General features: G+C 40.8%; 2 protein-coding genes across 5 annotated transcripts in view; one reads left to right on the top strand and one right to left on the bottom strand.

The window, feature by feature from the left end:
* The window catches only part of CNKSR2 (connector enhancer of kinase suppressor of Ras 2), a 183,044-nt gene that overhangs the window by 138,809 nt on the left and 23,306 nt on the right, over positions 1–20,929 (top strand). The window contains exons 23-29 of the mRNA XM_081001590.1: positions 27–150; positions 1,279–1,467; positions 9,024–9,100; positions 9,863–10,017; positions 15,296–15,460; positions 17,086–17,289; positions 20,154–20,412. The gene's annotated coding sequence lies outside the window, so the exon portion shown is untranslated. The remainder of the gene's footprint in view (positions 1–26; positions 151–1,278; positions 1,468–9,023; positions 9,101–9,862; positions 10,018–15,295; positions 15,461–17,085; positions 17,290–20,153; positions 20,413–20,929) is intronic.
* Positions 11,469–20,929, bottom strand: part of SMPX (small muscle protein X-linked) — a 33,075-nt gene continuing 23,614 nt past the window's right edge. For 3 of the 4 annotated variants that reach the window (XM_081001684.1, XM_081001683.1, XM_081001686.1), the window contains exon 5: positions 11,469–12,027. The gene's annotated coding sequence lies outside the window, so the exon portion shown is untranslated. Of the gene's footprint in view, positions 12,028–17,369; positions 17,758–20,929 lie in introns of those variants that run through there. The other variant, XM_081001685.1, reaches the window with a different exon arrangement.

The raw sequence follows: 20,929 nt of genomic DNA, 5'->3' as shown, positions 1-20,929 counted from the left end.
TGTTCCCTGCTACTTTATTGTAACAGTATTGAACATGCACTGGCAAAGCAATCAAGGACAAATAGCTATGGAATCTTGTCAGCCTGAGTGGGAACAAATACTCAAAGCAGTGACATTTTGCAGCTGTCCAGGCATATCCCATTTTACACTGTAAGTCAAGCTTTCGGTGTTTCTTTTATATATAAAAAAATTGCACGTGCATACGGAACTAGTGAGCCACAAGAAAGAATTCTAGCCTAGTTTTCTCCCTGACATTTGTTTTGTATGTAGAGGGAGATACGTTTAATATGGGAAATCAGGAGAATTCAAACATACTATTTCTCCCCTTTCAGTCTGCATTGGTATGACCCAGGAAAAACTGCACCATGTGACTGCTCTGATTCTATGTTTCTTTCAGCTTATCGGTCACTTATCAATAGATGGTTGCACTATTGAGTTGCGTTTTGCACGTATGAACGAGCCATTATGGATCAGATATTAAAGACAGGAGTTCCTTATCTCATATGGTGTCAGATCACAAAGAGCTACAAGTCTTAGAGTGCTGAGTCACCTAGTGATAAGAGCTCAAATAATGTGTGCACATGGACACACCTGCTCCTTGCGCTTTCAATTTCATTTGGGGGAAGGGCAGTGTACATTATTTGCATGCGGAAGGCATCAGAGTCAGTCTCTGACATCTGTTTAATGGATCAAATAGCAGTTTATGTGAAAGTCTTGACTACCAGAAAGACAGAATAATAGACAAATATTCTGACTGGCCATAAGGCAACTTTCTATATTAATTTGTAATTTTGATTCTATAGGTATGGTACTTTTATCTTTATGGTCTGTTGTTCGTATGTATACCCTTCTGATGTAGGGTCAGGGGGCTTGAATAGGAAATGCATGCATCCTGGCTATACCACCTTTGGGTTTGGGCAAATTGGGCATAGGTACATGCCAAGTTAGTCAGTGCACCTGTGTGATAAAGGATGGATAAAGTTGTCCCAGCTGTCTGGAACTTGAGTCTTGCAGAAGTTGCAGCTGCCAAGAGGAGTGCAAATAGGCCTTTAAAATAAGGTGTGAAAAACAGGATAGCCTTTTAAAAGAGGAATCTGACAAAGGATCCCACCAGGAGCATAACTTAATAGATGTTTTGTTTTGTTTCTTAAAATATTTTTCATTAGCCATAGCAATAAACATAAATGATGAAAAATTCAAGAAAATGTTAGCACAATGATGTTACAGAGATAATCGTGGAAATTTCAAGAATTTAATTTTAATTTGAATATATTGCAGGGACAAAGAATCTTACAACAGACTCAACTTTCAAGGAAGGAGCTTGAGAATTACAAACAACCTATTATCTAATCTTAGGCACTGCAGGACACTGACTTGTGTGTGTGTGTGAGAATGTACCACTTTAGAAGAAAGGAGGTGGATTGTACCAAAAATGAGTGTGGATGGAGTTATCCTACAGAGTATGAGGTGAGAATAACTGGATATAGTTAAAGAAATGTAAAGTATGTAGATATAGAACTATAGGGTAGAATACAAGATATGATAAGATAAATGTTTATTATTGGGTTGAAGGGAGATCTTGTTTAAGAAAAAATGATTAAATAAAGCCGACGTTTGGGGAAAATAAGGAATATATAAAAAAGATGCAGTAGATGGGGGGATAGGGAAATTCTTTCTAAACTTTCAATCCAAAAATGTGTGTGTGTGTGTGTGTGTGTGCGCGCGCGCGCAAAATTTCTATACTGCCCTTCAGCCAAGGATCACAAGGTGGTTTATAATATAAAAACACAAAAATACAAAACATCATAATACACAATACAATGCTCCCTCACCCAACCATGTAGTTTAAAAGGCCATAGATTGTTTGCTTAGTCAAAGGCTGGGAAAAAGGGATTTTTTTTGCCAGGCACAAAAAATGCAGAAGAAAATGTTGCATATGCCCACATAGATTCCCTGAAGAAACATCCTAAAAATGATGGCAGTGAATGAGGATTGGAATATAACAATTCTTTCTTAATTGTCCTGGACTGATTGAATGTACCTGTATGTAATACACCACTCTAGTCCACCAGTGACCAATTTGATGCCCACAAGAAGCCCACAAGCAGAACCTGAGCTCAGCAGCACTCTCTCCATGTTCAGTTCCCAGAAACTGGGTTCAAACGTATATTTCCTCCAACAATGGAGGTAGAACACAGCCGCCATGGCTAGATTGATAGTCTCAACCTCCATGGATTTGTCTTCATAACTCTGCAAGCTTTGAGATGACACAGAAGCACACCTGGAATCTTTGAGTGGGCCACAGAGATGCCTTGGTGCTGTGCCCCATCCCTAGTCCCAACAGAAGGATAGATTTATTGAGACAAATTAGTGGGGGGGGGGGATGAAGGGACATCATGGATTCCCTTGAATTACGGTCTCTCATAAGGCTGCAATACCAGGTTACTAAGCACATGCCCTGGACTAAATGTGCTTAGAACTGAGGTATGCTTTTGTCCTGTGCCACTGCCACTCCTGTTGATCCAACATGGGCTGCAGCTTGAACTACTGACCTTTCAAGAGCCGCTCATATCCACAGGGACAACTGAAGTATGTCAGATATTCACTGCATCTGAAGCCTGTGACTGACAGGTTTATTTCAGGTGAGTCCAAAGCCTGAATCCTCCTGGCTGACCCTGTATATTTGGCAGCCATGAAAAGCAACCACTATGGCGTGCTGCAGGAATCCTGCATAAATGTTTCTTGGAGTGCATCAGTGCTGCATGAAAAGGAAGACCTGTGGGCACTTTGATGGGCTATTAGCAGGCGGAAAACATTGAAGCTTTTGTTCCTTCTGAGAAAATTGCTCACAGAAGATGTTGTGCAAAGAAAAAGGGCGCACTGAATGTTGAGCCTCTTTTTATGCAAACCTCTAGCAACTGTGGTTTTAGCATGTACAATACAGTGCATTCTCTCCTCCCTTTCATTTGTTCATTCTAAACTGAAGTAGCAAAGAAGTCAGTCAGAGTTGGTTCGCTCTTGTTTAGCCATAGACTGTGTTTCTGCAAACTTTTTTTATATTGGTGTAATGACATCAAAGGTAAGTATCTCACTTACAGCATCAATTGACTCACTTGTATTGCCCTTGCGTATATCTACATGTACTTCCTTTCCAAGCTACAGCACAAGATAATTTCCTTTCTGTTGTGTTTCATTCTTGTTGGCTTTTCATGTTTCAATGTTGTTTTCTGCTTTATTTCTGCATACTCAAGTGTCTCTGAATGTAGAGTGGCCTACAAATTTGGGGATAAATAAATGATACTCTAGGAGGCAGGGCTCTGCATGTGAGCCCTACAGAGACTATGGCTGCATTCCTATACCTGCAGTACTGGGCATAAGCCATGTTGGACTTACTTCTGAGTCGAAATGGGTAGGGTTAGGGAATAAGCCTCACTTTCCTGTCTCCTCATACTCGGGCAAAAATCCCCCTTAATTCTAGAAGCTGTCCCTGTGCCACTTGCCAGACACTTTGAACTACACTGTTAACAATAGGGATTATCTTCTGCACATTTATAAGAAGTGAATGTGCACAGCACATAGGTCGTTTTGTTTGCAGTGTCTGGCTTTTTGTTACTGTTCCCTCAGTGCATTCTTCAAATTTCCAGACCACATAATTATTCCTAATTTACTCTTCAGGCAATATTCATTGTTATGTGTGAATGGAGAGAGTGAGTCTCACCCCCCTTCCATTACTTTCCAAGGCATAGTATAGCTTTTCTAGGTTAGAAATGAGGGAGACCAGGCCAGAGAGCATACAAACCACCAGCTCCTGACGGAACCATCAACAGCCTGAGAGAACTGTTGGGGCAGTTCCTCCCACATCTGCCTTGCAGCTCTCTGTGACCTGAGGAAAGGCAGAAGTGAGGGAGGCCAGGCTGAGGAGCACGCATACCATCAGCTCCCAAAAGAGACATCAGCAGCCTGAGAGTACTGTTGGGGCAGGTGTTTCCCCACCTTCCCAAGGGCTGCCAAGAGCTGTGGGTCCTGCGGAAAGACAGAAGCAAGGAAGCCCCGTCAAGGAGCACACATACCATCAGTCCTCAGTTGGCCTGAGAGGACTGTGGCACTCTACCTTTTTATATAAAGTATTTGTTTTAGGTTTTTAAAATTATAAACTGCCTTGGCCAAAGGTGACATATATATTTAACTGAGAGAAAATTCTGAGATTTCAAGCAATGCCTTCCATCCAATATGGGCAGGGTAACTGGTGGGTCAGACAGGACTGTGGAAACTTGCTGATGCTTGTGAAAGTAAGATTCTTCACAGACCCAGAAAAAAATGGAGAAATGGTCTGAGCAAATTCTACAGTGCACCTGTTTTGCTTTCCTCATATTTGGATTGGATGTGATCCCAAGCAATTGCCCTCTATTGAGAAAGGAGTAGTTGGCACACTTGATGAAAACTTACCCTAGATATGTTAAAGGGCAGTTCCCTCAAGGTGCATACTTAAGATGTGATGTGATGTCTTATCACACAGACAAGAACCAAACTCTCCAAACTACCTTGGGCAAACGCCAACAGAAAGCTAACCTTTAAAACCCTTTGCATCTTGGGAAAGCCAGCTTTCTCTCCCATCTGAACATTCCTGCATATTGAGATCTAGTAGTGACAATTTACTGCAAGTGCATTTATCACTGTCAGATTACAGGTAACAACTAAGATGACTTTTTCTGTCATAGTCCTGGGACAGCAGAACCATCTTCTGCAAAAATATTATCCAGATCTAGAACATCTGTCTTTGTTTTTACTGCAATTTTCTTTTGCGTTTTTGAACATATTATAGTTAGAGTTGCAGTGGCCACTTGCCACTACTGTCTGAAAATGTGAATTTATTTAAAGGTTTTAGATATATGGGATGCGGGTGGCGCTGTGGGTTAAACCACAGATCCTAGGGCTTGCCGATCGGAAGGTCAGCGGTTCGAATCCCCGCGACGGAGTGAGCTCCCGTTGCTCGGTCCCTGCTCCTGCCAACCTAGCAGTTCAAAAGCATGCCAGTGCAAGTAGATAAATAGGTACCACTCCAGCGGGAAGGTAAACGGCGTTTCCGTGCGCTGCTCTGGTTCGCCAGAAGCAGCTTAGTCATGCTGGCCACATGACCCGGAAGCTGTACGCCGGCTCCCTCGGCCAATAAAGCAAGATGAGTGCCGCAACCCCAGAGTCGGTCACGACTGGACCTAATGGTCAGGGGTCCCTTTACCTTTAGATATATAGCATGTCTGTATTGGATGCTGGACCCTGTCTTTCTTATAATCAAAGGATTGGAAGAATCTATTTCTCTCCCCCCCACCCCATCATTTCATAGCCAAATTTTCAACCTGATTTCATGACTGGGACCACAGAAGTGAAGAATGGTGTTTCTTCCAGATAAATTTGAATGCATGGTACTAGTGTGCAAGTGTGCGTGTGTGTGTAGAAGAAAAATGAAATAGTGAAGAAGGAACAACTCTTTGATTATGAAGACACCTCCAGTAAAACCCCTTTCTCAATTATCCTTCCATTTTTCCACTTGGCATCTGATGTTTGCCTAAAACACCCCCCCCCCCGAAAAAAAAACCTTGGGCTTGGAATTAAGTGGAAAGAAGATAGCCTTTCCTACTGTGTGGCAACCTGAGAAGCACAGCCTGTAGAATATCCCGTGTCTGTATTGAAATCAATACATCAAATCCCTGCAACTGGATTTGTACATGCTGTCATCTGAGAGTGAATTTTAGACTTATCAGGAGTTTTGTTACATTTGGTTTTTTTATAAGTGGTTTCTGTCAAATTAGCTAAATGAAACTTTTCAGAAAGGTTACCACAAAGGAAAAGGAAAACAAATGCACTCTCCCACACAGAACAGCCCCACAAAGGAACCCCAGGATGCCTTCTAGGGCTGCCTAATTATACCCTCCAATAAAGGAAAATGAAACATTAACACCTGCAAGTGACTTAAGGCCACCATTTCTTTTTTCCTGCTATTTCTTTCTGAAATCAAAAGCAGTAGTTACAAAACAGTCATTAAATGATTTCAACAGACCTTGGGTCTTGAAACTATTATTAGAAGTTATAGATAACAGCTCAGAAGCTGGAAGTGGAAAACAGGAGCAAAGCAAACTATGTGTGCCTACATGGAGTTTGGTGGGGTGGCTTGTCTCATGGCATCTCATCTGTGCCAGTGGCGTGCCAATGGCCCTTGTGCACATTGTACAACAGATCCAGGGGCTTTCATGGATTGTTTACAAGCAGAAGAGTTCACATAAATGAGGGAATCCTGTTGGTACACAAGATCCAATATAATTTCCTAAGTCTTTTCCAAAATATTACTTCTAGTTTTGTATAAAAATCTTCCAGGCAACATTTATCACAAAATGTGGTCAGTTAAATTATGTCCATCTTACATGTTGCAAAGATGCAACTTTTGCATGGTTATATCATTTATACCTGGCAATTTGGGGGGGGGGGTGGAATCTAATTAGCATATAATGGTGGAAAATGGCTCTAAAAGTTTGCTCAACTAACTCAACCAGTTTCATATTTCTGCCACCTACAAATTAACTGAAAGCAGTCTGCTTAATTTCCTTCAGGGGTCAGTATCTGGCATCCAACAGCAAATGCCTTCAATTTCACTTTCCTCTTCTCCTTGTTAACCTGTTGTTGTTGTTGCTGCTGCTGTTCATTTTATTTCTATACTGCTTTATATTTTTAAGGGGGGAGGAAATCTCAAAGTGGTTTACAACACCTTAAAACATCAAATAAAACAATCCAGAATAAATGTTACTGAAGAAAGTCAAATGTAAAGTATACATTCAAAGCAACATAATTAACAAGAAATTAAAATATTATCTTAAATGTTTTAAAATCAAAACATTGATGTCAACAACTTAACGCAGCCAAGTTAACAAAAAAAAATTCTTAAACATTTTTTTAAAAAACTACAGGAAGTCAAATATAAAACACACATTTAAAATAGTATAATTAAGAAGATAATAAAATAGTCAAGTAAAGCATTTCAATTTGTTATACTTGCTTGACATTGTAAATAAAGAGGAAAATCATCTATGCAAACTAGTCACTTCCTCTTACAACATTAATAATGTGTCGCATTCATATTATAAAATCAATGAGAAGCTCAAGTATACTTCTTTTTTGTTATGGCATGCCTTATTATCTGAAAGGGGAAACAGCTCCAAAAATTGGGTTGACCTGTGCGCTTGTGACTTTTCTTTCAACTCCTGGGATAGTCTCAAGCCCATTACTGACCTTTATTAACTCTTAGGCTTTTGAAGGGAAAGAAGTCTTTCTTTTGGAGGGAAAGAAGTAAGACTTTAAAGCTGGGTTGGCTAACCTGTGGACTTCCAGATGTTGCTGGACTACTACTTCCATAATCCCTGACCTTTGGTTATGCTGTCTGGGACTGATGAGACCATCTGAAGGACCATAGATCTGCCACTCCTCCTTTAGATTTTAAAATTACATTTGTATCCTTCCTTTCCTCCAAGGACCTCAAGGTAGTGTACATGAATCAACCTCTTTTCATGTTATCCTCACAACAACCCTTTGAGATAAGTTAGGCTAAGAGACTCTGACCGGATCAAAGTCACCCAGTGAGTTTTATGGCTGAACAGGCATTTGAACCCTGGTCTTCCAGAGCCTAGTCTAGCACTCAAGCCACTACATCACACTGGTTCTCTTTATAGTGTATATAGCAGAGATAGGAAAAATCGTGCCTTCCAGATGTTGCAGGACCACAACTCCCATGAGCCCCAGCCACTATGGTCCTTGGTCAGGTACAATGGAAACCATAGTCCAACAATGCCTGGAGAGCATCATATTGTCAACCACTGGTATACAGTATGCTTTCATGCTACTAGTCCCACTACTCAAACAGGCTGAGAATATTGCTTACAGAGGGTGCCAGATTTTGAGCAAAGCTCTATCCTTACATCCTAGTGTAAGGCCACACCATACATGCAGGAAAGAAGAATGAGAATACTATGGTGCCAACAAAATTTAGAGACTGAGTCACTCATGTATCATTTGGGCATGTGGGCAGCTTGCAGATGCTCCAAGTCACATGCGCTTTCATGGCTGTGTGACATTTAGAAGTGTTAAGTGACCTCGGGAGAGATAATTTGCTAGGCCAAGCCTAGCTAAAGAGAAAAAGAACAGCGTGCTTCAATTCATCCTAAATAACCTTGAGCATTAAAAAAAGAGAATGAGTGAATGAATGGGCATGGAACAGGATAGTGACTACAGCCAAGGCAGTAACAAACTGCAGAGTTTAAAGGGAGGGGGGTTAATTCAATTGTCCCTCTTTTCCATCAGGAATTTAGAAAAAAAGATGTAATCTGTGCAGTAATTAGAGACTAAGCTTGGCGCAGATTAACCCTGAAATTTTTAATGATCTTCCCCCACAAAAATGGGGGCTATAAATTATTCAAGGGACCAATCAGAGGCAATTCATCACTTTTAGATATTTATACTTGGTTTATCTAGGATTCTTTGATGAAATCATTAGCATCAAAATGGGAATCAGAGCCCTACGGTTGGAGGTTTTTTTGCAACTGCAATTTTTTAAACACAAACATTAATGCCCCTTAAAGAAGTCGCTGTAGCTGGAACAAAAAAAATGGTCTGGCATCAAAAATTAATGAGATGTTCTTAAATTATGAATGTGAGAAAGTTAAGAGCTGCTTGGCTAAATGGGGCTTGGATTAGAGTGAGTCAATACATTTGGAGTAATGAAGATACTTCTGTAAATAAAGTGGGTGGTTATTGGCAAGTTGTGGAAAGCATGGGGGGAGGGAGGCAAGGTACCAGCTATGCAAGCCTGATCTCCATGTCCAAATTAACTAATTATACAGAGATTAATGAAGGGAGACAAAAAGTACATTTGGGCTGGTTTCCATTTATTAAATAATTAAGAAGGATCAGTGTAATAAGTTATGACCAAATGAAATGTGGTTTTGAACTTGCCATTACAATTCTTGTAAATATTTTTTCAGTAAGAAGAATAAAAGAATAAGAATAGCAGGCACAAGAAGAGGCAAGGTGAACTCTGTGCATTTCCTCTCACATGGTGGTAATGACAAAAATTGACCCTCATTCTTATTTGACGTTTGGTGGGACAGGGAACATAAACTGGTGTCCATGAAAGTTGGTTTTGTGGGGCTAATAGTAGCTGTGAGGAGCAATATTTATTAATGGAAAAGTAACTTCATTAGAGCAGCATCAGAAACTGGTGTTTGGAAAATTTGCTCTCCTTAACGTAGGAATCAAAGTCCCCCAACATACCTATCTCTTCAGAAGAAGGCAGTCCACTGAACGGGAAATACATATTTCATACATGGCAGTGAATCAGGCTTGCACTTGAATAGTCTAGCATTTTTATATTGTTGTAACCTTCCCTGGGACCTTATGGTGAAGGGTAGGAAAGAATCCTGTCAGTCAACCAAGCATTCGCTAGAATAAATCATTTTTGGTTGTTGTCTGAAAGCATCAGATGTTTGCTTTTCTGCATAGCATGTGGCAAATGCTATCAGTATTATTTTGAACAGTGTATTTGATCCAATGTTCTGCTCTGACTTGAATAGAAATGCTTCTGTTTGTGCCAGGGGGCTTGGGAAAGTGCCAGTCTTGTATTCCTCCCCTCTGCAGTCCATCTCACTCTGAAAAGATGTCCCGGGGGGTATCCCAATCCTCTGGAGCTATTTTTTGGGGTGTGGGAAGCAGCTTAAGATGGGGGAGCAAAACTACAAACATAGAAGAAGGATCTTTGGCATCAAGCCTATTATTCTAGTTTCATTCTAGTAAATGAAAAACAATTTCCCCTTTTTTAAAACAGATACAGATAGATGGTAGAAATTATTCCTGGATAAAGAATGCAGCAGATCATTTTATCATGCCTAGTTTGATGTTCTGTCAGCCACTGGGAGAAAGTGTCTGCATGAATTAATCAGTTGGATGAATTTTCTACTCCAGAGAGGAAGGTGTCACTTGGTAAGTTTTCCCTCAGTGGAAGACAGAGGGAAGTGTTTGTTTATTTATTTAGCTATTCTTGATCTCCAGTGCAGTTCTGTAGTCAGAACTCTCATAAGTAAAAAAAAAAAAAAGCGTTTAGGACCATGGACAGTTCCAAAGCCACTTGCTAAACCACCTGCTAATGAAGTTGGATCTGAAGCCTTATGTCAGGGGGAGCCAACATGGTGTCTTCCAGATATTGCTGGACTACCAGATACTGCTGTCATAATCCCTGATTATTGGGCCATGCTCACTGGGGGTCATGGGATTTGTAGTCCAACAACATCTGGAGGGCACCACATTGGCAATCCCTGCTTTATGTAAACTCTTGTTACAGAACTTAATTTGAAGGAAATAGGTGGGGCAATGGTTGTACACAAGAATCTTCTGATCATGCACTTACTGTTACAGTATGAAAAAATGTTTGCATTCTATTTGTGATTAAGGATCTGGTCTTAAAATTGTAACCCGGAGAAACCTTCCTGTTGTTAGTAGGGTCAGGGTTCTTTTTAGACACAAACTGTAATAACTGCCTTTGACCACAGAGTTCTATTTCCAGAAACAGATGTCTTTCTATTCAACATCCCTGTTTCTTCATCCCTGAGGACTTAAAATGTTTTTACCTGTTTGCCAATGTAATAATTCCGCAGTAAAGGGTTTGCTTATGAAACTCTGAAGCTAAAGCAGGGATCTATTTCAGAGGGTCACAAACTGTTGTCTGTGGACCACCAGTCCACTAGTGGACTATGAGCTTCATGCAGGTGGTCAGTCTGTGAAGAACAGTATAATTTGAATGTGATATAATAAAATACAATATATTAAAAATAAAAGAAGCAACAAAATACAATTTAAAAATTATACAGCGTTTAGCACAGTGCATTACAATTTGTGCAGCAGGCTGAAAAATCCTTATGTGGTCCACCAAGACCAACAGCATTTTTCAAGTGGTCCATGGTGGGAAGCTTGGAAAACACTGATCTATTTAATCCAGTGCTGCAAACTTTAGTTGGCCCTACAAGTACTCTGGCAGAAGTTTCTCCCTGCAATCCTTTAATATTGGATATATCAGGGATTAAACTAGTGTGTGCAAGTCTCCACCATTTAGCCATGGAATTTCCAATACTCTGTTATTTACTGTCACTTCAAGTCTGAAAGTTGATCCCCTGATGCATAAAATAGCATAGAAAATTGGGCTAGATGACATTGGTATTCAGGTGTACATTTGAATGTGGATGCTGGGGAACCTGTGGTCCCTGATCTGCCACAGAAGCTGCTCCTTCTTGTGGGCTCATTACCTGAGGTTATGGATATTTTATACATTCAAAACACAGGCAATTAATTTCATCGTATAGTATTTCATCAATTTTGCCGTTAGATTTTTTTATTTAAGCAGCAAAATGTTATCCATGTTAAATAATTCTAGACACTGCTTTTGGGTGTTAAGGAAAATAAAATGTTTATTGGGCACAATAAAGTTAGCAATATTTAAGGGCCACTGGTTTCCATGAGAAAATTTAACTGTGCATTTAGCTTTCCTATTGGCATTTATAGGACCAAAAAGTGCTTCTTCTGTAGCGCACACATTGTATATGGAATGTTAACCTTTATATGCATATACTCGGCAGATCTATGATATTTATTACCATGCTCTTTTGAGCATATTCAGAAAAGCGAATAAAATGAATGTTTGTTTTCTGAAAAAAAATGTTTTATTTCAATTCTACTTTTAAAATAATACTACATTTATCTCTAATTGTATGATCAAATTCACTTCATGTATATGTACACATATGCTTTGGTGCGGCTAATATAATCCATATGCTCTGCGGTAATCAAAACCAATAACAAGAAAGTCCATAAATGTGCAAATATTCCTATGACGTTTCTTGTATTTAGGATGCTCACAATCATCATATAAATATATAAACTATTGCAGTGAACTTTCTTCATTACAATCAATTTAGCTTCTCCATATGCGTCTTGGCAGACCTGCAAAATAAAATCCAAACGAGATTCATTTGCATTTTTGGAGGAAATACATGGGAATTCTAAAGGGCAATATATTCTTATGCATAGAGACAAACATCATGAGTCACATAAAACCTTCACAAGCTCCTGCTATGTGGGGGAAGAAAGTCTACAGATCAGCCTTGTACTGAAAGAGGGTGCTATTAAAGATGGGTAACCCAACCAACACACTTGTATGTTGGTACAGTCCCACAAGACCATACCCACCCATTTCTCAATATGGATGAGAAATGCACATAGTTTCTTAATGTGTTACTAGTCACATTTATTGTGCTTGCCCATCCCTGGATTGGGGCCAATGAGACTTGTAGACCAAAACCCACTGAGTCATTTTGCTTTATGCTCTCATTGGATTGTTTGCTATGATATTGTGCGGACTTAGCTAGACATGGTGGGTGGTGGGGTAGCAGGGGAGGCAGATATGTTTATTCACATGCCAGCCCTGTTCATTTTTAAAGCTGTCTCTAATTTTCGCATCAAAGGGAGACATGGGTGGGGAGCTGGACCATGAGACCATACTAAGAGCTTTGCTGGATTAGGCCCGTGGCCCATCTGGTCCAGCATCCTGTTTTCATAGTGGCCAACCAGATGCCTATGGGAAGACTTAGAAACAGGACCAAAGTGCAACATCTGTCTCCTGTGGTGTCCATAAACTCCTACCCAGAGGCATACTGTCTCTAACTACCCTGTCCCTGGCTTATCCACACTCTTCTTCTTTCAGATATTTCCCCCTCTTCTCAGATAGTATCTGAAACCTTTTAGAAAATCAGTTTTAGCTGCTGTTTGTGCACAGGTGGATTGGACCGTGAGTGGATTTTTGTGAATATTTTATCAAGTTTATACTAAAAATGAAAAGAGAAAGTGAGAGGGGACATTTCAATAACAAATTGTTCACAATATAATGATCCAGTGTATCAGCAAAAGCAGGGCATATACTAACAAGTCCTATAAAAATCTCTGCTCTTCCTTATGCATTATCAACTTGCACCATCCATCCAAAGGAAAAATTATTTGTCAACCCAACATTTCTTCTGATTTATGCATCTCTTTCACTAACTTTTGACAACATTTTATATCTGTTGGGATCATCCTTCGTTCCAACTGCACTCAAAGGCTGGAGAAAATTTGCTGTATTCCATCTCTGTGCAACCTGTGATCCACAAAATTAAATGTAATCCACCCCACACATAGGGTGATCCTTCAGGGACTTGATAAGCCTCCTTTTATGCTTATTGGCTGGGACAGCTTGTGGAATCCCCAGACGATCACAATACATGGCTGGAGAATGCATTGGGTCACAATTTACAGAACTCCCCATATGAATTTAAAGTAGCCTGTTTCTGATTGGGCTATAGGTCTCATTGGCCCAATTAGCAAGAAATGCAAAGGAAGTTCTGAAAATGTCTGCTCAGAACATTCAGGGATTGGGAGCTGTTTCTGGCACATTCCCAGATGTCTGAATGTAGATAGCTTGGTGGATCAGACATACTACCTTCAGTGATTATTTTTGTCCTAACTATGCTCCAAGGAGTTCGAGGGTGGGGGGACATAGTTTTCTCACCCTACCACTATTAACATCTTGAGAGATAGGTTAAGCTGACAAAGGTAAACTGGCCCAAGATCACCAAAACTAACTTCATGGCTGTATTGCAAATTGAACCTGGGTCTCTGTGGTCCTAGTCTGATACCATGTTTGCTACCTGAGGCGGCAAGGAAAAGATGACACTCACCCATTCCACGACAGTTGGATCTTATTACAACAATGGTGGAGAGACAAAATCATATAGGGCTTAGGGGCCCTATATGAGCTCATGTGACACACACATCACTGTCCCCCCAACATTTTATTGCCACTCACCAACCAGCACCTGTCAATTGAGGCAGCTGGCTCACTCTCCCCAACAGTAGAGCTGGCCTTAATTATGCTATATATATATATATATATATATATATATATATATATGATTGTGATATTCAATTTATATCCTTCCCTTCCTCTCAAAAGGAGCTCAGGATGGCAAATGCACAAACAACAAACCAATTAAAACACCTAAGAACATCTACTCTAAAAAAAAATAAAAATCTTATGGCTGAAAGCTGCTGTTGATAAGGAAGGCAAAAGAACATATGAAACTTCTAAAGTTTTGCTGGAGATATTCTGAGTACACAAGTGTACTTGCATTCCAATCTGAGTAATTACACTCTGCCTACACAAATTCTCCCTGCAGTTTCGTTTGGAAATGTTCCTTCGCTGTTCCTCTCCTAAAGAGTGAGCTTTGCAACTGTGGGTGGATGAAATGACACTGAAACCGGCAAGAGCTTGTCCTCAGTTTTAAGTGCACAGTGCCTATTAGCTCAATACTGTAGTCTTACTGTTAAGAACATCATGTGCCCCAAAGAGCCAGTAAACTATTTTGATAACAATTAATGCGAAAAGTTGCCAGCGCAGAGTGTAGTGTGTGCTATATATAAAATATAAACAGCATAGGGTGCATCTATTAATAAGCATTTTGTGTTGTTTAATAGGCTTAAGAGTGCAATCCTATCACGATCTACTCATCCTATTGAGTTCAATGGTAATTACAGTCATACCTTGGGTTGTGAACGTGATCTGTGCGGGAGGCGTGTTCGCAACCCGCAGCGCCGCGTCTGCGCATGCGTGTGATTCGGTTTGGCGCTTCTGTGCATGGCGTCATTTTGTGTTTCTGTGCATGCGTGAGTGCCGAAACCCGAAAGTAACCCGTTCCGGTACTTCTGGGTTCGGTGTGGTCCGCAACCCGAAAACGCGCAACCGGCAGCATTCGTAACCTGAGGTAATACTGCACTCCCAGTTAAGTATGAATAGGATCGAAGTGCAAATAGGTCAAAGAATCTTAATCTAGAAAGCAGATAATTATGCTGAATTATTTCTATACTAAGTAAATGTAGAACTATCTAGATTCTCTTCCCTTTGGAAGAGAAAGTGGGCCACTTTTAAATTTCTACTAGTTAAGTTCTAGGTATGAGACTTTGTCTCTCCATCACCATCACAATTAACAAATGGCAGCATCAAATAGTGCTGTCTTGATAAATATCCAGAACTTCAGGATCAGTTAGATTATATCTATAATAACCATGTATCTGAGGGCTTCCTTTTATTATTTCATTAATGCATAGCAGCATACCAGCAAACTGATGCCCCAAAATACACTTTGACATAACAAAAGCTTTTCTCATTTTTCCATTACAGCATTGTTCATGGGAACCTGGTGCTAAATCATTTGTAGACGACCTGATTCTGGGTCAGGGTTTTGTACGTAATTATATCAATCCAGAGCCTCAAAACTGAACCAGAAAAAGGCATACAGGAAAGTCTGTGAATCTAGCCTCATGGTCTGAGATATATGTCACGTGTGTATGTATGTTTTATATATTACATATATTTTATTATACTGTATTATCTTTGCTTGGTTGCTATGCCTTGTGTCTTGTTAGCATCCCATTTCAAGGCAGCAGCCTTACTCCCAGCAATATTTGAGTCATTTCCACTGTCTGCTGGAGGGTTCCTAATTTGCCCATGAGGCCCTGTCCTCAAAACCCCACTCACCTGTCAATCAGATGACATCACTTCGATGGGTGGCTGACATCAGCTGAGGGTTCGATTATGTGTTGGCTGTGGGCGCTGGCTCCATGGAAGAAACTGGAGCACACAGCCAATGTTGCAGGGTTTAACTCTTGCTCAGGGTAAGTACTGCTCAGTTTGGCTGTGCAAGCCAGTTCCACGCAGAGAACTAGCACATGCAGCCAAGGCAGCATGTGGTCCTGGCAATGTTCCCCCAGAAATACACAATGCCATATCCTTTTAAGGAAATATGACTCTTCTGAAACATAGAAATCACAGAATTGTAGAGTTGGGAGGGACCTTGAGGAGCATCTAGTCCAAGCCTCTGCAGTACAGCAATATGCAGCTGTTCGAGCCATATGGGGATTGAACCATGCTCTAACCAACTGAGCTCAAGTACTGTATATTAATTTGTCAGTGGCAATTTAAAAACAATAACAGGGCAGTATTCTCCAGTTATTGCTGAAATCTGCTTCTCTTAAAAGAAAAGCATATGCATTGGAGTTTAATAATGCAGATTTGAAACTTCCATCTGCTGCACCTCATTTGAGAAGCCACGTATAATGAAATCATCAGTGCTGGGAATCTCAAGCAAAGGGGTAGATTACTTGCAGGCTAGATGTCTTGGCTGGCTGTGTCTGTCATGTAATTAAACACTGACTTAAGATTCATACACGCAAAGGGAGATGGTGGACGTTGTATTAGCAGTGCTTAGTATAGCAGTGCTTTCAAGCGCTTTGTCCTTGCGACCTCACTCACGGCCTTTACATGACTGGGATTAGGCTAAGGTTCTTTAAATATTTCCAGCGGAGAACAAGCAATTGTGTGCTGTATGCCCAAAGATGCATGAAATGTTTCCCACTCAACAAGAATCTAAGCCAGAGACCATGTGATGTTTACTCCTCGGCTGAACCCATTTATAGACACATTACTCACCACTGTCCCAGTTAGTATACATGCCCCATTATTTTTATTTTTTTAAAGTTCTGTTGCCCTTTATACTGTTTGGAAAAAGGCAAAGTGATGAGGCATTGCTGAATTATACTGTTAAAAATCCCTCTGAATCTCACCCTGTGGTTTATGGGCAAGATGCATGCACTTGTTTGCATAGTGCATGCCATTAACTTCCAAATGAATCTGTTATTTGGCCCATGTCAGTGAATGGGGGGGGGAGAGATAGGTTTAACAGAAGAAATGTGGAAGGAATGACTTTCTTTAGACACTGAGAAATATTTCGTTCTTAGAACACTAAAGCAGACAAACGAAGCTTTTGAAGAATAGAAATGAACAAAGCAATCCTATATAGATGAAACACAAAAGTTCATGAAGCTTTGTAGGCTGCAGATAGAACTGGTGCCAAATGTTTGCATTATGAATGAAAGCAGAAAAAAGTTCATAAAACTGTGTATCTCTTTCAGGCCCTATCCCTAGAAAGGAGCTTCCTGGACTCCACTCAGAATCCATCTAATGTGAGCTTGCATCCTTACCACCGTTACTTTCCATATACATTTTGATTTCAGCAGGACCTATGCACGACTCTGCAACCACAGCTGTTTAGCTGGCAAGGAATGTTTTCCTTTGTGGGAAGGCAAAGTGAAATTCTTTTCAGCCAGCAGCACCAGGTGAGACCACCTTCCTGAGTAAATTAATACCGTCAGCAACCGCAGTCAGAATGAGAAAACAAGAGGCACTGCTGCAAATCAAAAGTTCTGCAGCGATACTTGATAGGTGTATTTTTAAAGCCACAGTTAAGTGCTTATAAGGGGGAAAATAGAGAAATGAACATTTGGCAGGATGAGGCTCAGTCTTTCCTGATTGATCAACAGCCATCAGTAGTTTTTAAACGTCTAATTCTATAGGCAACTTTTAACGAGGCTGTGTAAGTATGGACACTCTGGTCTCCAGCTGGCAGAAATGCAACATGAAGAGTGTCAGGCTTGTTCCATTTTCTCAGCCTCCAGCAAGCACTTGCAATTATGAATCCTTTGGCTTTCTTTTTGGTCCCTGCTGTTGCTAAGTAACAGAAGTATGTAGACCAATGCCGAAAAGGCAAAGGCATTTCCCTCTCCTGTTGCTGCAGCAAAAATGCCCTACATTGCAGTAAAAAAGAAAAAGGGGGGAAAGAGGAAAGAGGGAAGAGAATAAATTGCAAAATGTGGTGTGAAAGTCCTCTTTTTCAGATTCAGCTCTTATTCTCTCTTGGAATCATAGGGTTGGGAAGAGACCTCAATGTAATCTATTCCAACCCCATGCAGAAGAAATCTACCTACTGCAAACTTTGGTAACAGTTATTTTGATAGTGACATCAATTAAAACTTCAAGGCCATTTTTCCATTTACATTGTTGATCTAACTGGACATCGTTTTGTTCATGCAAATGCTACTGGTTCGGGCCATGGTGTAACTGGACAGGTTCTACATATTAATTTCCATCAACTAATCCTAAATCTTGGACCATAGTCCTTTAAAGCTAGCATAGATTCATAGAATTGTAGAGCTGGAGATGCTCTTCAAATGCTGCCTGTGTAAAGGTGTCGCCATAATAGATGAAACTGAGAGACCACTTTGAGAATGTGTGTGTGTGTGTGTGTGTGTGTGAGAGAGAGAGAGAGAGAGAGAGAGAGAGAGAGAGAGAGATTCTGTTTTAGCTCATTGGAAAGGAAGATAATCTTCCCTATTGATACTAACATTGGTGGTCAGTGGAAGATGTGAGTAAACTCGCTATGTTATGTCATGTCCCCACTTCATATTGAGAATGATGCTAAATGTTTTAGCTGAGTGCACTGAAAATTTGTTACAGTGATGATAATTTCAAGGGTGACCATAATGAACAGCCCAGCTCTTACAGGCTATATAAAAATAGGGACACTTTCAAGGAGCCAATGAAAGGATGTAGCTCAATGCTGACACAGACACACAGACACACACACACACACAGAGAGAGAGAGAGAGAGAGAGAGAGAGAGAGAGAGAGAAACATTTCTAGCATCCCAGAAAACAGGGACTCAGAAATGGTTTGAATGTTACTAACACTGCCCAGTTTTCTGGGAGTAAGCCCCATTGAATGATGGAGCTTCCTTCTGAGTAAACACACATAGAATTGTGCTGGCTTGTAGGTTATCAGTGAGAGATAAACAATTCAGTGACTTCAAATTCACGATGGCGATTACTCTCTGAGAAGTGCTGGTAAATATGTCAGCTCTAACCTATGTCACTTCAGAATGAAGTAAAGTGTATGTATCATGACGTGAGCCTCCGATTGGATGGTCTCCCAGTGCTGATTATGTTATATGTAATATCAAACAAACACTGGACATGGCAGCTCTTGGGTTGCTGGCAGGTGATTATATTTTCCTGGAAGTTTTATTTAATGATGGATTGACCTCAGGGTCCCTCCATCTTTGGCTGTCGAATAAGAGTTGCAATATCAGAAGGTGCAAAAATTACAGAGCGTATTAAACAGGGAGGATCAGGCAAGCTCCAGAAAGTATTTTCAAGTCCCCTGTGAGAGTCCAGAAAGTGATTTTTTAAAGTGTAATCTGGATTTTTTTTTTTTTTAATGAGAGAAAATTGTATTCCACTCACATGCTGCGAAGGATTTAAAAAATCCTAAGGGTGAGCTAGACACATACTATTCCTTTGCACCATTGCAATTTAATATTAGGATAAGCAGTTATGTTTATAGTTGAGATTTTGAATAAGGCCTCCATACACGAAGGGCAGAGCTGTGATCCCTCATAGTTCAGCTGCAAAGGAGTAACTTTCTGATGAGGCACCTTCAGCTTTCAGCAACTGACAGAATGGTGCTATTCAACGAGGAGGGTTATTTAACTTAGATACTATGGTTTTTGTTTTGTTTTTTGTATCTGCCCCAAATCCCAAACTATTCTCAGAACAAGAAATAGCCAAGAAAAGCAGTGTTACTCTCCTGCTGTTGAATAAGAGATAAGAACATATTGTGAATTTACATTATTAGTAAAAAGGAAAGGGGGGGGGCAGGAAGGAAATATGTTTCTGGTTGTCAGGGAAACCCAGAAGGCCAAATTATGAACAGAGCTGAACAGTTTCCATAGCTTTGATACTTAAATGAGAAAATGACTAGATTCATTTCTCCAAATGAGGTTCCTAGAAGGAGGCAGGGATGAAGAGAGATGCATTAAGGCTGTCGTGGCTAAATAGAACTAAAAACGACAAACTTTGAATAAAAAGGTCCAAACGAAAGTGACATCTAAAGGTTCTGGCCATGCATGGCTCAGTAAAACCAACTGCAAGGAAGCTTTTTATACTATATTTAATAATTAGATCTTGAGCGCCTCCTTGAGGAACCAACAAGTCCTGCAGATCAGAGCAACTTCTGCTGCTGAATTCAGCTGTGCTTAAAGAAACATTTCCAGGGTAGGTTTACTGATCATTAGTGCTGATTTGTTTGCAGGGAAATTAGATGAAGTTGGCTATTTAAATGAGAATTTATTCTGATCTGTTTGCAGGGATATTCCGTTATTCCACACATTCAACTGCATGTTCCCTGGGGGAAGTAGGTTGGTTGTGCAAGACCTCAAAACCAACTATAACTGTGCAACCTGAATTTGCCGGTATGTGACTCAATTCCACCTGACAATCAGACAGCGTGGAAACACTCTGGGTCAAGGAAAGAAACCACAACAATGCTTCCAGTGTATCTTAGCCACTAGCTCAAGCTCAAATGCTTTGGAAGAGAGGCAATTCCATGAGGAATTCATACTGCAGGTATGCTTTCAATGAATATAAAGGTAAAGGTAAAGGTAAAGGTAAAGGTACCCCTGCCCGTACGGGCCAGTCTTGACAGACTCTAGGGTTGTGCGCCCATCTCACTCAAGAGGCCGGGGGCCAGCGCTGTCCGGAGACACTTCCGGGTCACGTGGCCAGCGTGACAAAGCCGCATCTGGCGAGCCAGCGCAGCACACGGAAACACCGTTTACCTTCCCGCCAGTAAGCGGTCCCTATTTATCTACTTGCACCTGGGGGTGCTTTCGAACTGCTAGGTTGGCAGGCGCTGGGACCGAGCAATGGGAGCGCACCCCGCCGCGGGGGTTCGAACCGCCGACCTTTTGATCGGCAAGCTCTAGGCACTGAGGCTTTTACCCACAGCGCCACCCGCGTCCCCAATGAATATAAAAGGGTCTAAATGTGTGTGCACCAGCAGCTACACAGTATGAAAGGATACCATTTCTGGGACTAGGTGTCTGATTTGGATACATGTTTTGAAAAAAGCCATGCAAGGCTC

The sequence above is a fragment of the Podarcis pityusensis genome, assembly GCF_964106645.2.
Source record: "Podarcis pityusensis genome assembly, chromosome: 4".
NCBI classification, from domain to species: domain Eukaryota; kingdom Metazoa; phylum Chordata; class Lepidosauria; order Squamata; family Lacertidae; genus Podarcis; species Podarcis pityusensis.
This window is presented reverse-complemented; position numbering and strand designations above follow the sequence as displayed.